Genomic DNA, 14579 nt, shown 5'->3' on the forward strand with positions numbered 1-14579 from the left:
GGTCCATGGTCACAGTACTAGTAATTAAAAAGTCATTATGACTTTGCCATAATGCCTTGTCTGTTATGTGCACACCAAAAAGCTCAATCTAAGATATATATTAGCACTGTGTGTTACTGTATATACATGTATATAGACAGTTTTATACAGAGGGTTTCCAGGATATTAGATACCAAAAAGAGTAAAGGCTCAAGTTTTTTATTAAATATACCTGAAAGCCAAGCTGAAATATTTTCTTATAATTCACGAGCCTCTATATAGTTTTAAAGACATTTAAAAATGTGATGTAATCTGCTGAATAAGGTATCCATTAACAATACTATTACATATATAAAATAATTTTCTGGCTTGTGTCAGTTTGATGGCTTTTTTATTATTTGAGATTTTGTAAGCTTTCTTATAGTAGTAACATGGCAAAAAAAACATTCAGACAACAGAAAAGATCCTGTTTTTTTTAATTGAGGAAGGGCACCCATATAAGATAAATTAAAAAAACAGTAACTACTTAAATACCGTACTACATGCCAATGTGTACTTTTGAGTGAAGCCTCTTCCTGCTTTCTACACTGTTAAGTTAGTTCAATCTTTCTACAGTATGTACAAGTCAAAAACTTCACAGTATGTTTTCCTCTTACCACAATGTATAACTTTACTCTTGGAAGGGAAATAGGACAAAGATGCTTTTCTACTTCCATTCTGAAAGTACCTAAGAGCAATACAAATATTAACACAGGATCTGCTTGGAACACAAAAAAAATGGAATTAATCTGTCAAGGGACAGCTGCGTAATTGTCTCTTTTGGGAGGACAAACTATCCTGGTTCAGCAAGCTACTAGAACGCTTGCAATTTAGCTTACAGTCTTAGGAGACAGGATAAACAGAAGTCTAAATGAAATCAGGACAAGAAAAATATTGTATGACTATCTTCCTTGATGTAGTTGATGTAGAAAACGTTAGCATTTTATTAATATTTTCAACACACAAAACTTACATTTTCAGAAGGTGCTCTGTCATGTGATGGGGGACCCCCTTTTTTACACGATTCATCAGTAACGGTTTTCTGAAACCTACAGTTATGTAACAACATTATTTAACTACATATTCTATTAATTACAGTGTTAATAGTAATATATATATATAGCAAAGAAGACTGGGCAAAAATAACAGTGGTGTGCAAAGCTGGTAGAGATTTGTGATTGTAATTTCTGCCAAAGTTGCCTCTATCTAATACTGACTCAAGGGGGGTAAATACTCATGCAATCAGTTATTTTCCATTTTATATTTATAATTAATTTAGGAGGAACTACTGCCTCAATTTTTTTTCCACTGTGACATTATTGATCAACAGCAAACAATTCCTAACTGAATAAATTATAATTACATATGGTAACAATGAAATGTGCACTGTACAGCAAAAGAAATAACATTCTTTAAAACATGCATACTTTTAAAAAATAAATCATATGGGTTTAGGATAATTGAATAATATTCATTAATAAACTGTTCATAGGTGATAAACTGAGGTTACTAACACACATGAGAACTTAAAGTAGATACCTCATTAGTGAGAGATTTGATTAGGCAAAAGTAATGATTTTTCACCATTTTCACTGAGAGCAACAGGATAAATTAGCTCAAGAAAAATAAAAACAACTAAAAAAAGAACAAATATGCTTATCAAGAGAATAATGCCTTCATTCCTCCAGTATATTGGGCTCAGGACTAAGTCAGTGTACTATGTGCTGATTAACAAATGTGAATCAGCATAATGAATTTACCTAAATCAGCACACTGTCGCTTGCTGTGTGGGGTGTTCACAGCCAGCAATTTCTAACCTGGCAAGACATTACAGCCAAACGTAGTCTGTCAATGATAGGACATGATCTGGGAGACCACAAGTCATGACACCTCAGCAAGATTGATGGGGAGGTCCAAGTGTGATGGTCTAGCCAGGAGTGTCTGGTCGCTTAAGAACTCCACTTGTAGTGATTGATGGTGACCTAGCTGCACGGCGCTACATTGATCAAGTGCCAGGACCTATTTTGTTACCCTTCATGTGGGCTCCACCTGACATGACAAAACTCCAGCAGGACAACAGACATCTTTATGTTGCTCGTTTAACAACGGTTTCCTTGTCATGCTATGGGATGCCCTGTGTACAAGACCTGAACTACAATAAACATTTGTGAGATATTGTGGGACATCGTGTGGTACTCTAGGGTTCAAAGATCATTTAAAAAAGCTTATTAATCTTTGAGAATAATGTTACACAATCCCACAAAACAGCATATGTCTAACTTCAGAAGTCTCACTTCTAGCGCTTCCAATTGTGACTATACATGCTATTGACAGTGTAATTACATTTTTACAAATTCACTTAAATGTTTACAAATTAAATTACATCTGCTCAAAAAAGGTCATTTGTATAATTGTATAGCTTAAAAGTTTATTAATATCAAATATCTTGTATCTACACTTTCAGCTGACAATCTGAAATCTTAAGGAGCCCAACGGAGTAGGATTCCTCTGCCGGCCACGGGATACGAACCAGCAACCTTCCAGCCACAGGCACAGATCCTCAGCCACAGAGTCACCGCACCACAATGTAGCAAGAATTTGCTACTTAACAAAATGTGTAGAACAGAAACGGGTCATACTAGAGAAAAAAAAGTCATGAACTTCTACAGGATAAAGCTAGGGTTAGGAAATGGCAGATAAGGCCAAGTTTTTATGATGCACGTAAAAAAGGCAAACATATAAGGATGTTATACTAATACTATTATAAAAAAACAAAGGAAAACAAAACAAATTCAAGATAAGAGTATGAGATCGATAATCCACTACATTGACAGGCATTTGTTTTCAATGGCTTTGACCTTAGCGGAACAAAACAGCTACCCTGCAGCCCAACATAAAGAGTTGTTCAAGAATTTATCTTAGTTTGTGTGAAGAGACAAAATCTACACCTTTGGGGTTTATCTGGTTTAATATTTCTGTCAAAGAATACTTCAGCTATTTTTTTCAGTCAAAAAAATGATGTGCTTCAGGGAGAAGCAGTAAGCTGTAGTTTCCAATAGTTTTCATCTATGTAAATGTATATATGGCATGCCACCACATGCTGTAGGTATAGATGATCTTTCATTTCTTAAGCTTTATCAAAATCCAGACAAAGCCATCTGCATCAGGCCATGCTGCTCCTGTCATGGCTTACCAGTATAGTACTGGTGAAATACAATGTGTTTCTTACAGTTTTGATGTTAATTATCTCTTATTTATACAAACCCTATACAGAAACATACTGTAAAACCGACTAAGTTTAATTGACATCTATCCTTCAGTCCCTGGTTTCAGAAATCCTCTGTTAGGTGTATAGGTCTTAAAAAACACAGCCATAATGACTGTTTATTTAGTCAAGTTTAATTCTTGCTCCTCTACAGATGTTTAAAAAACTTCCAATTTCCAATTAGTAATGTAGGTGTTAGTTCTTCATGTGCCACTTACTGTATTCATTGAAAAAACTATGCACTTAAATGATACAGTTGAAGTTCCGGAGACCTATCACATCTAACGGGGAAAATGAACATTTCCAACCCTTTCTGACTTTAAGAGCTGAAGAGTTAAAGATTTAATCAAGAAAATAGTTCAATTAAAGGTTTCAAATTAGCTAAAGTAATTAAGACCTCAGCTGGAAAGAAAACCAAAAGACACAGGGGGCTCTATTTTAAACATCTAAGCTATGGCCTAATGACTAAGGCCATCCTTGCTGATGCATTCTTAACTACACTGCATTTAAAGGATATGAAATTTAGCACTGTTCTGCCTTCTGCTTAACAGCAGATTCAGCATAATGTTTGCTACACCATCCTGTGTTATAATTTACACTATCCAGGGGCGATATTATTAACATCATTATACAGCGTTTTTCTGGTAACAGCTAGATATAACGCAGAAGACATGAGTTCGCTGGGCGAGTAGCATTCAACACATCAAGGAAAAGGTGGTACCTGACAAATCTTAACCACTGAATCTTTGCTACCTATATTAATCAGTAAGTACCTATTCCTTGTGTCTTTTTGTACCATCTGGATAATCCAGATTAGGTGGCTAACTCGTGTGCTGTTGAGCCACAATACAGTAGGCCTTATAGGTCACCTTTATTTGATCAATACTCGCTATTCGAGTATTTAAATATTAATCAATTTAGCAAGTAGGGGACTTTCATTTCAAATTATATCTAAACTACTCAATTGAGCAAAGCTCCTGCATAATTGGTCAAAATGAAATAGGGTGACCTATTGAACCTGCTGGACTGTGGTTCCCCATAACCAGGGTCCACCACCTGTGAAGGGAAACCATGAAATATGGACATTGCATTCGGAGTGTACATTTCCAGAGTGTATTTGTGATGTTAGCATTGCTCACTGTAGCATTAAAATGCAGAGATGCCACTTGGAACAGATTTTACTTCCTTGCACAGTAGATTAAGACTCCTCACATATGTTGCAAAGTTTAAAATCATTTAAAAATGCCTTCATCAATGGGAACATAGCCAGCTAAAATGCTCAGAAATGGAAAAAAAAACAAGCCCCAAAGTGAAGACATTAAGAGCAAAGCAATGAATTCAGCACCTTGATGATCTGCAGATGGTGGCAAGATACAATCACCTGTTTAAGCCATTTTTATTTTTTAATATTTTAGAATTCTGCAATGTGACCGTTAACAAGAACATCTTTTGACTACACTGAAAAACAAGTTTATTTATTTTTAAACAAATGTGTTCAGATAGCCAAAGCATATAAAGTGCAATATAGATTAAAATAATCCCTTTTGGCAGAACTTCTTTTATGTGCCTTCACATCAGCACAGTCCTGGAATACAGGCTGTATACAAGTATATTCATAGCTTTTGCATACCGTCTGGAGCCTGTTCATCAGAGAAATGCCTTGCCATTGTGCTAAACACCAAAAAGAGAGGCTTTGCATTTTCCTCCCCCCTAATTACACATTAATAACCATTCAATTAGATTTCTATGGGTTATTTCCTAAATTAATACCAATGTAACAAGTTTGTTATTTTTTTAATTAAGCAGAATGAATTAATTCAAGCTTGTGAAGTGAAACCACAAGAAAGATTGTCTTAATCACATCAGTAGACAAGCTGCCCTTGGGATGAAAGCAACGCTGAAAGAATTTTGAATTTCAGTTCAATTTAATGCGAATCTATTGATTTGTGGGGGGTTCTCTGCCAAGTTTCATATGAACCACCGGGGTTATATACTAAAATAATAGAAGTCCTAAGCTTCCATTTCAGAAATTACACTTAATTATTGGCAATATAGAGCCCTCTTATGTAGGTTACGGATATAAAAAATAGCCAACTGTTTGTTACACTTTAGACTATGTAGACTATGTAGTCCTACAAGTTAAAAATGTCATGCAAGGTTAACCGACACTGACAATGTTTGTATGTATACAAACAAGTGCTGGGCTGCCATTGTCTTTATCCCCTAAAATCATGCTAAAAAGCTAATTCCATTTTCTTAAATACATAACATTTAATTTCAGCACATATTAACCACTAAGAGTTGAGGGCTTGCATTTTACTTGGATTTAGAGAATGGTTCAGCCATTAACCAAACTACACAAGAACTACCCCCCCCCCCAATTATGTACATTAATATAAAATGGTGTCTCTAACACTAAATTGGTATTAAAACCTAACACTAAGTAAAATATTAGGAAAAACATGACTGGAAATCAAATGTCCATCTTGGGACTATTCTGTTAAGTGTTAGCGGTGGACGTCAAGTTAATTATGCAAAGGAAGAGAAATTTCTGAAATAATCTTGTCCTAAGGAGTGAAGTCCTTTTCTTATTGTACTGCATTTCAACATGACACCTGACAGCTGAAAACTAAATGCTTCAGTAAACATCCTTTCTGAAAAACAGCTGTTTTCATTTCCATTCAAGGATTCAATGCTGACAAAGTTAATGGAGACTATTTTTAAAATGTTGCTTTGTAAAATGTACATTTCATACACATTAGCCTCAGTAATTTGTGTAGAAATTTGTTGCTGCCAAGAAGCCCTTGAATAAAATAAGTGTCTTTTAAAGGCACAAAGAGCAGAGAAAGTATAGTTCAAAACTTTTTCATTGCAGACCTTTTGATAGATATATTCAGGTAGTTGATACAGTATATATATTTACACATTCATAATACTCATGACTCAGGAAAACAAGAAGGAAACTCCTTGGCACATTAATTTTGAAAAGCACCATTTATTACAAAATGCTGTGTTTTAGCATAAATTTTACACTTAAGGCCTATTTTATATTTGCATTTACTGCACGTGAATAAGGTTCACCTCATGACATTGATAGTATCAAATTAAGACTAGATGATTAGGAAAAAACCAGGTGTTAACATGACTACTTGCTAGATTTCACTACATATTGTATAGAGTCAGGTATGATATTTTTTCCAACTTTTAAAGGTATGTCTATAAAAATGGAAAAAAAGCATTTCATGTCATGAGACATACAGCTTTTGTATTGATATATTTAGTTAATGTACCAAGTTACACAATCATTCCAGTAAATATCAGGAACAGTACTTTAGAGTTAGATGTAGAATAGGATGCAACGGCAGCATCCAAATAATAAGACAGCATGCACATGCAGTGCTCATTAAATCTGCATGAAAAGTAGACACAACAGGTAAAAAAACAGCAGCCACACAGTACACACACCACAAAAGTCATGCACAACATATATACAATTAACCAAGAATAGTTCAGTCCTGTAAAACCTAAATATATTCAGTTGTAAAAAAACCTAAAATAGTTCATTACTTTTATGCTATCAGTTGGCACTGTGTAACCATTTTCACAAATTTCCCGTTAGTTATTTAATGCAATCTTGTATTGATTTTGTTTTCCCTTGGGAGATATGTAATGCTTTAGCAGTATAAATAAAAAATAGCATTTTTGTTCCACCAACAGCATTTCTAATAGTATACCTCTCACAAATTAAGCAGTTTAAGCAATATCACTTTAAATAGCTTTGTATTGATTGACTATAGCATGCCTTGGTTGAATAAGGGTGCAATGTGTTAATTAGCATTATTTTATTAGTTACGATTCAAATTTAAATGAACTGCAGCAGCACAAATGCATTTATCAATGTTTTTAACAAAGCCAAAAGTATTAAGAGGACCTGTGCTGCAAAAGGCAAATGGATTCATCAGGGATCTTACCCCTCAGTATATACTGTTCAAGGAAGAATGTCCTTGTTAAGTCCTGCCCCAAGCTCATCTGTTGGAATTAACCATTTGTCAAACTTGGGATAGATAAAGACTAAGGGGGCAAAACTACTGGGGAACTGAGGTATAGCATAACCAAGCTCTTAAGCTCCAAGCGACAAGTGATCTCAGCTGACCTATTTAGATTGGCACTGACAGAGTGTGATCCTTGGGACTCTAGTGTACCTGGGAATGATGAATGAAGAATACAGTAGATAGTGCTGTTTGTAGTACAGATAAACCACTACCTAGAAAATTTATGATAATTGCCTTTCCACATCAAAGGCAATACTACAGGTACAAGCCAAATCAGAAAACCAATAACACTTGTAATTCCAGTCATTCCTTTACCATTGTAGATGAGTTACACAGTGCTGAAAAAACAGGGTTTCTGAGACATTTTACTGTTGGCTGTATGTAAAGACCATTAAGTGAAGAGTTTTAATGATGACATTGCACTTTCAAGTGTGTTTGCTAGTTTTATTCAACAGCATTTTTGGTCTTCAGATTTGTAACCTTTCAATTAACATGAGTACATAATCAACTATGAAAGGAGACTTGAATTGTGAGCACACTTATAATTTTTCTGAGAAATGACTGTTGAGCTGTGCCAAATTTTGCTGTAGTTAAATCTGCAATCTGAAACCTCACTATTGAAGAAAGCCAACTGAAAAGTAATCACAAAAATTATTTTAATATAGTAAAAACTATTTACTTGTTTTTTGCACGTGATATTTCAAGTAAGACATGTTTGTCAATCAGTAAACAAACAAAAATATGACAACAGCTTCCTTACCCTATAGACAAAAGAAATGCTTAAAATATCCACCAAACAGTTAAAAAAAATAACTTCTGCAGAAAAGTAATATTAAGTCGTTAGGTGTGCATCGTATTTCAAAAGACTGAGCAAAGATGTCCAGGGGAGACAAATGCTGATTCAGTGCAGTTTAGTGTTCCATAAAAATGCCATTGCAGCTTATCGAATCTGTATATCTAGAAAAATCTATTTGTCTTCCAGAGACTATTTTAAAATTCTGAATGTACTATAATAATTTTTCTTCCCTAAAAAGCAAGCACTGCCCTTCAATTTCTCCCTTCAGCTATTAAATGGTGAAAACACAACATTGATGAAAAAAGTATTTAAAAATACAATAATGCTTTTAAAAAAAAACCCAACAAATTACCCTTGTGAAACAATTTGGCCTTGAGGAATGAATGAAAACCCACAGTGACAAAGCAGAAATACAATTAACAAATAAAAAAGCTACGGAAACGTAAACGAATCCAACAGAAAAAAAATGATGAATAATACAAAAATTAGAATTCTCTATGGGGAAAAAGGTATGGTTTGCTGACATTTTGCTGCATACTTTTCTAATCAAGTCACCCCCATCTCCATTGTAATCATAGCTAAATTTACTCAAGACAAACTGTTACACAACGCTGGTAGAAAATGACTGCCAAATTTTGTGTACTGAGCTAATTACTTTTTAAAAGACAACCCTGGACTAGAGCTACGAGTGACGCAGAAAGATGTTATGTTTGGTACTGGAACAAGTCTTACTCTATGGCACTTACATGATACAGACCTATTGCCATCAGAATGATTTAGACTTGTTGGAATATTGTTAAATCTAGATACCTTTGAAGTAAAAGGTTAGAGAGTTGTACCATTGAGAGACTGTTAATAGGTTCAGAGTCACCTGAGACATGCACAATTTTCAGTTCAGATTTGACTAGTCTGAAAGAAGACAGGACATCGACAACACACTGACATAATAATGATGACGTATTGCACATCTCCTCACTGCGTGTCGCTAACAGATGTCTGACAGCTCCTGAATGCTCAGGTTTCTCTTAAAGCGTATCATTAAATTAGATTCTGAATTAAAAAGGGAGAGGTCAAAGAAATGCATTTTTTCTTTGTCACAAAGCAATTAGGCAGAGGAAAGGAAAACATGAAACTTTTTTTAGCACAATACTGTATTTGAATCTTTGGGACTATTTTCCAGAACTACTTCAAATGTTACAGTATGGTCCACTTACAGCAAGAGCATGGACTTACAGAAAGACAGACGTCAAGGTTTATACACTGTAACTATATTGTATGTATGAATACCCACAACAAATCTAATCAAAAGCAATTTCTTACTAATAACAGAATACTCATGCTAAAAGAAAGCAGCAGCTTAAAGAATGTTTTTGAATATTTGATACAACTGTGACTAACTACAACTGTTTGTCTAAAAAAGAGCGAATAACTCCAGGTAAAATGAAATAAAGTCCAATGTACAAATCGTGTAACAATATAATTTTAACCTGTTTTTAACTGCAATACTTGAAAAAAAAACCTGACAAATTGCAGCAAATGGTCATAACTACAATTCCTGTATTTAGATCCATGATTCAATAAACATCTCAGTGCAAACATAACAGACGTCACTCAATGATGCCAGTAGCACAACCCAACAAACTGAAACCATACTTCATATCACCCTTCTTACTGATCACTGAAAAAGACTTGGAAACAATAAGAATTCAAAAGCTTTCCTCCCCCTCCCCCTGGCTGATACTTCTATCTTGACGGTTGGCATGGCATCTGTTTTTCCTCGTCCCCGTCTTCCCCCAGTGAGCTGGAACAACTTGGTGCTCTCAGACACCCAAGCACACATTCAGGCAGATCAGCAACGGCTGCCGGTATTACAAATCCTGCTGACGACGCACTTTACCGAGGTGTAATGGAGTTTACAAACTAAAACAATCTGTTCTTCAAAAAGGAAAAAGAAAAAAAAATGATTATCTTTTATTTTTGCAAGCCAAAGAATGAAGAGTTCTGAATGAAGGTAATTTAGTGCTGAATTTAAAAGATTTTAACAGAAATGAGTCTTGAGGAATTATCAGGTAATCTAAAAAAAAGTTTTACAAAGCCCACCATTATGATGATTGAAGGAGAGCTGAATTATGCAGATTCTTAAAATAACACTGTACGGATTTTGTGAATTATTTATACGATGGAAATTCGTTCAAAGCCTGATAAAGGTGTTTTGCATGAGGTTTATCTCAAAGAAAAAACACTTAACTAATTTCTGAAACTTTTTTAGATAGATTCTTAATACAGAATACAGTGTCCAAGCATATAGATTATTATAAGAATGCAGTCCCACTGATTTAACTGTTGATGGCAAAGGGTTAGGTTTAGGGTTTTGGTACCCTTGTTCCCATAAGGAACAACACCTTTAGGGATTACCCCAGCAATGCTGGTCCTTACTTATAAACATTGTATAAAGGTACAGGTATTCCAGCAATTTTCCTAAAGGTTTTTAATCTTTGCAAAAAGCATTCCCATCTATAAAGTATAGATGGAACTATAACAACTGAACCTTAATAGTTCTGAAAAGAGAAGACTAGGAGAAGGAGAGACCCTCAAGAAGACAGACAAGGTGAACCAAGCAGACAATCAACAGTGCAATACAAACTAGAACCAGAGAACAAGAGTATTTAAAACAGAGAACAGGAAATTATTTTTACACAAATGGAGGTCAAAATATGGAACAAATGACCTAGCTGCATTGCTGGGGTCAATACCCTTGACTGTTACAAGAAATAGATAGGCGGATTAGGTGTTAATTAGCTACTTACAAAGGGCTAGAAGGGCCAAAGAGCCAACTTTTAATGCATTTATATTCTTTGAATATTTTATTGTCTGTGTGTACACTCCATCCTCACTGATAGCTGATGTGTGGTGAGCGTACTGGCGCACAATGCCTACCGTATCATCATCCAGGTGGGGGCTGCACATTGGTGGTGGTGGAAGGGAGCCCCCATTACCTGTAAAGCACTTTGAGTGGAGTATCCAGAAAAGCGCTATATAAGTGTAAGCAATTATTACACTACTTCATATAAATGCTCTTAAAAATAACTACTGGCTGAATAATCATCAAAAGCAAACATTACAAGGAAACAGTAACTGCAAAAATGAATTAAATTTCCTCTTAACAATGTAAAAACCTACAATGTTAATAGCATTTTTCAAGGGAATTCAGCTACCATGCTCCAGCTGCTGTTTAACTTTCATTAAATTAACACTACAACTACTTCATATCTAACACTGGCAGATTACTCACTAACGTCCCAAAGCAGTCTTCCAAAAAAAGCTATGTTATTGCCTTTGTTCCCTTGGGTTAAGTATTGATACCTCCTTCTTTTTAAAGAAACTGCAAATTGGAACCTATTCCAAAAGGAACAATTAACATTGATTTGGTTTGCCACTCTCTATTTCTGAAGCATCTAAAATCTTTCAGCTATTTGATCTGAAAAAAAATATCTACTGTATCAGAAACTCTTCTACAGGGACTCTGGGACTATAAGATCATAGGGTATTATGTTTGATCAAGTACAAGGCGGGATTGATTACATTGATGAAACTATTCCCAGGGCCATTCCCAGAATGGATAAAGGATATTGTCTCAAAACTGAAATCACTTGCTGACGTCTTTTAAGAAAAAAAAACAAAGGTGACAGTCTAGCAATTAAAAAAAAACCCACTGGATATAAAGTACAGAAATTAGAGTGCTAAAATGCAAAGTACTGTAAATATACAAAATACAGGCATACACCACTTTCATTTTTGTACTAAAACTTATTTGGTCCTATATTCAGTTGTCAATGGCACCTCAAAGCTCTGACTGTTCAGAAAAGGATGCTTGTTCTGGTTTGGTCAGGATTTATGTAAAATGTAGGAAACTAAAAAAAAGCAAACCTGTAGCACATCACAGGTGAAACTTTGCTTTCACAAGGATCTATGTAAATATCTTCAGTTGTATCTTGATATCACAGAATTCAGTGTTTCAATGAGTACTAATCTTACAGGATGCAGTCAACGGACTAATTATACACACAACATTTACATTATAAAATGAGATATACAAATAGTATAGTTTTTTGGAAAAATCTATTTTTTATATGCTGTTGTGGATGTTTAAACTAATCTTTTAAACCAGGGAAACTCATGAGGAATTCTTTTCACTTTCTTTTACAACATATCCTACATCTTTTTATGTATGAGTGAAAACACTAATTTTAAATAGATCATACTTTATGCATATTAATTTTGTAATGTATGATGTTTTTGTACACAAGAAAGAACAACTGCCATCTGTTACAACCTTAATGGCTTTTTAAGTTCTGGTCTGGAAAGCATTTTTGCATACTGGAGTTCAGCATGATAAATGATTTCAAATTAAATATTTGCCACTAGGAGAATGTTTTTCATTTTATAGTTACCCTAGTAGTATCACAGCTTAACCCTCCACCTTTTGCTTTCATCTAATTACTGTTCTGTATCTGAGATGCACTGTAGGTGTTGATAAAATTTAAAAGTGACACAAAAAGAAGCAAGGCCATTTGATAATAATATTTAATAATAATAATTGCTTACACTTATATAGCGCTTTTCTGGACACTACACTCAAAGCGCTTTACAGGTAATAGGGACTGCCCTCCACCACCAGTGTGCAGCCCCACCCAGATGATACGACGGCAGCCACAGTGCGCCAGAACGCTCCCCACATACCAGCTCTCAGTGGGGAGGAGAACAGAGTAATGAAGCCAGTTCAGAGAGGGGGATTATTAGGATGACATGATTGGTAAGGGCCAATGGGAAATTTGGCCAGGATGCCGGGGTTACACCCCTACTCTTTTAGAGAAATGCCCTGGGATTTTTAATGACCACAGAGAGTCAGGACCTCGGTTTTATGTCTCATCTGAAGGACGGCGCCTGTTTACAGTATAGTGTCCCTGTCACTATACTGGGGCATTAGGACCCACATGGACCGCAGGGTGAGCGTCCCCTGCTGGCGCCACTAACACCTCTTCCAGCAGCAACCTTAGGTTTTTCCCAGGAGGTCTCCCATCCAGGTACTAACCAGGCTCACACCTGCTGAGCTTCAGTGGGTTGCCAGTTGTGAGTTGCAGGGTGATACGGCTGCTGGCTTTTATCCTTCTCTTTTTTATATAATTTCCACAGTCTGACTCTCGGATTCATGCAATATTAAAAAGGGATAGATGACTTTAACACTCTTGCCCACCCACTGAGCTCCATATATTGCCTTCTGTCTTAAAAAGGTTATTTGTGAACGAGAAGAAAGTTTTGAAATCCTGATTAATGTAGTTTTTAAAATTCTGTTCTTCAAGTCATTCATTCTTAGCATCACCTGAGGTTTAACCTGCTGTTACAACTTTTTGTTTTTAAATTACCAACCCAGATCTGTAGCTGTGAAGTTTTCACATTCAGCTTCAGCGTGCCCTGAAGCAGAACACTCACATCTAGATGTTAGAAACATGTTAAATAAAGGCGATTTTTGAGTTCTGAAAGTCAAATAAAAAGAAACACTCAATTCCAAATCTTAGGAGTACAAATTCTGCGGTTTATGAGTCTACTACAAGTACTGTATCAACTTTCAAAGAGAAGCAATCACCCTCTGAAGTCAATATATGTAAAATGAAAAGCATACAGAAACAGTAAGGTTTTAAAAAAATCCTTTATATTGATGTTTGGTCCTTTAAAAAAAGCACTGTAAAAATGTAGATTTTTCTAAAAAAAACTTTGGACTGAAAAAAACATAAGCTAGGGTTATATTTGATGTGTGATACAGTATTGATCTGGGTTGCACATAGATGGCCCTAATTCACATGTGCCCAGTTGACGCTTATGGCCAGAATTTGAAAATCTCTTCTGGTAATGGCAATTGCCTGGGAGTATAAGTTATTACTATATGACTTTGCACAAAGCTTTTTTTAGCACAAATGGAAAATGAACTATTACCACACTGTTTCACCATTTTCACTTCATGAGCCAATGATTGAGTAGCAAAGTAAACAAAGTATTCATGTTTGCAAACTTGGTTACAAAAATCATTTAATATTCACCCTTGCAGAAAATGCATCTTTATGGCTGTAATTAAAGTTTAAACCAACAACCAGAGCACAGACTGCAACACAAAACCGACTTTCACTACTCTTCTAAATTGTAAATGGCTCCTGTTTTAATTATTTAAACACTTGGAAAAGATTTGTAGAATAAAGGCAGATTTAAAAAAATAAGATTTGGATACAAATTCAAAGATGTTGAGGTTTCGATACTGGTCAAGCTTATTTAATACTGGTGGAAATTTCCAAGACTCTAAAGACCTATAGATCATCATTTATATGAAAATAGGATCCTAAGGGACAGTCAAAGGGAATTTTCAAAATGTAGGGCTTGCTAAACTAGTTTAGGAACA

At 35.3% G+C, this 14579-nt stretch overlaps 1 protein-coding gene across 1 annotated transcript in view; it reads right to left on the reverse strand.

Annotated features, from left to right (window-relative positions):
- Window positions 1-14579, reverse strand: part of snd1 (staphylococcal nuclease and tudor domain containing 1) — a 309136-nt gene that overhangs the window by 111466 nt on the left and 183091 nt on the right. The window lies entirely within an intron of this gene.

The sequence above is a fragment of the Atractosteus spatula genome, chromosome 8 (genome assembly GCF_055471065.1).
Source record: "Atractosteus spatula isolate fAtrSpa1 chromosome 8, fAtrSpa1.hap1, whole genome shotgun sequence".
Lineage (NCBI taxonomy): Eukaryota > Metazoa > Chordata > Actinopteri > Semionotiformes > Lepisosteidae > Atractosteus > Atractosteus spatula.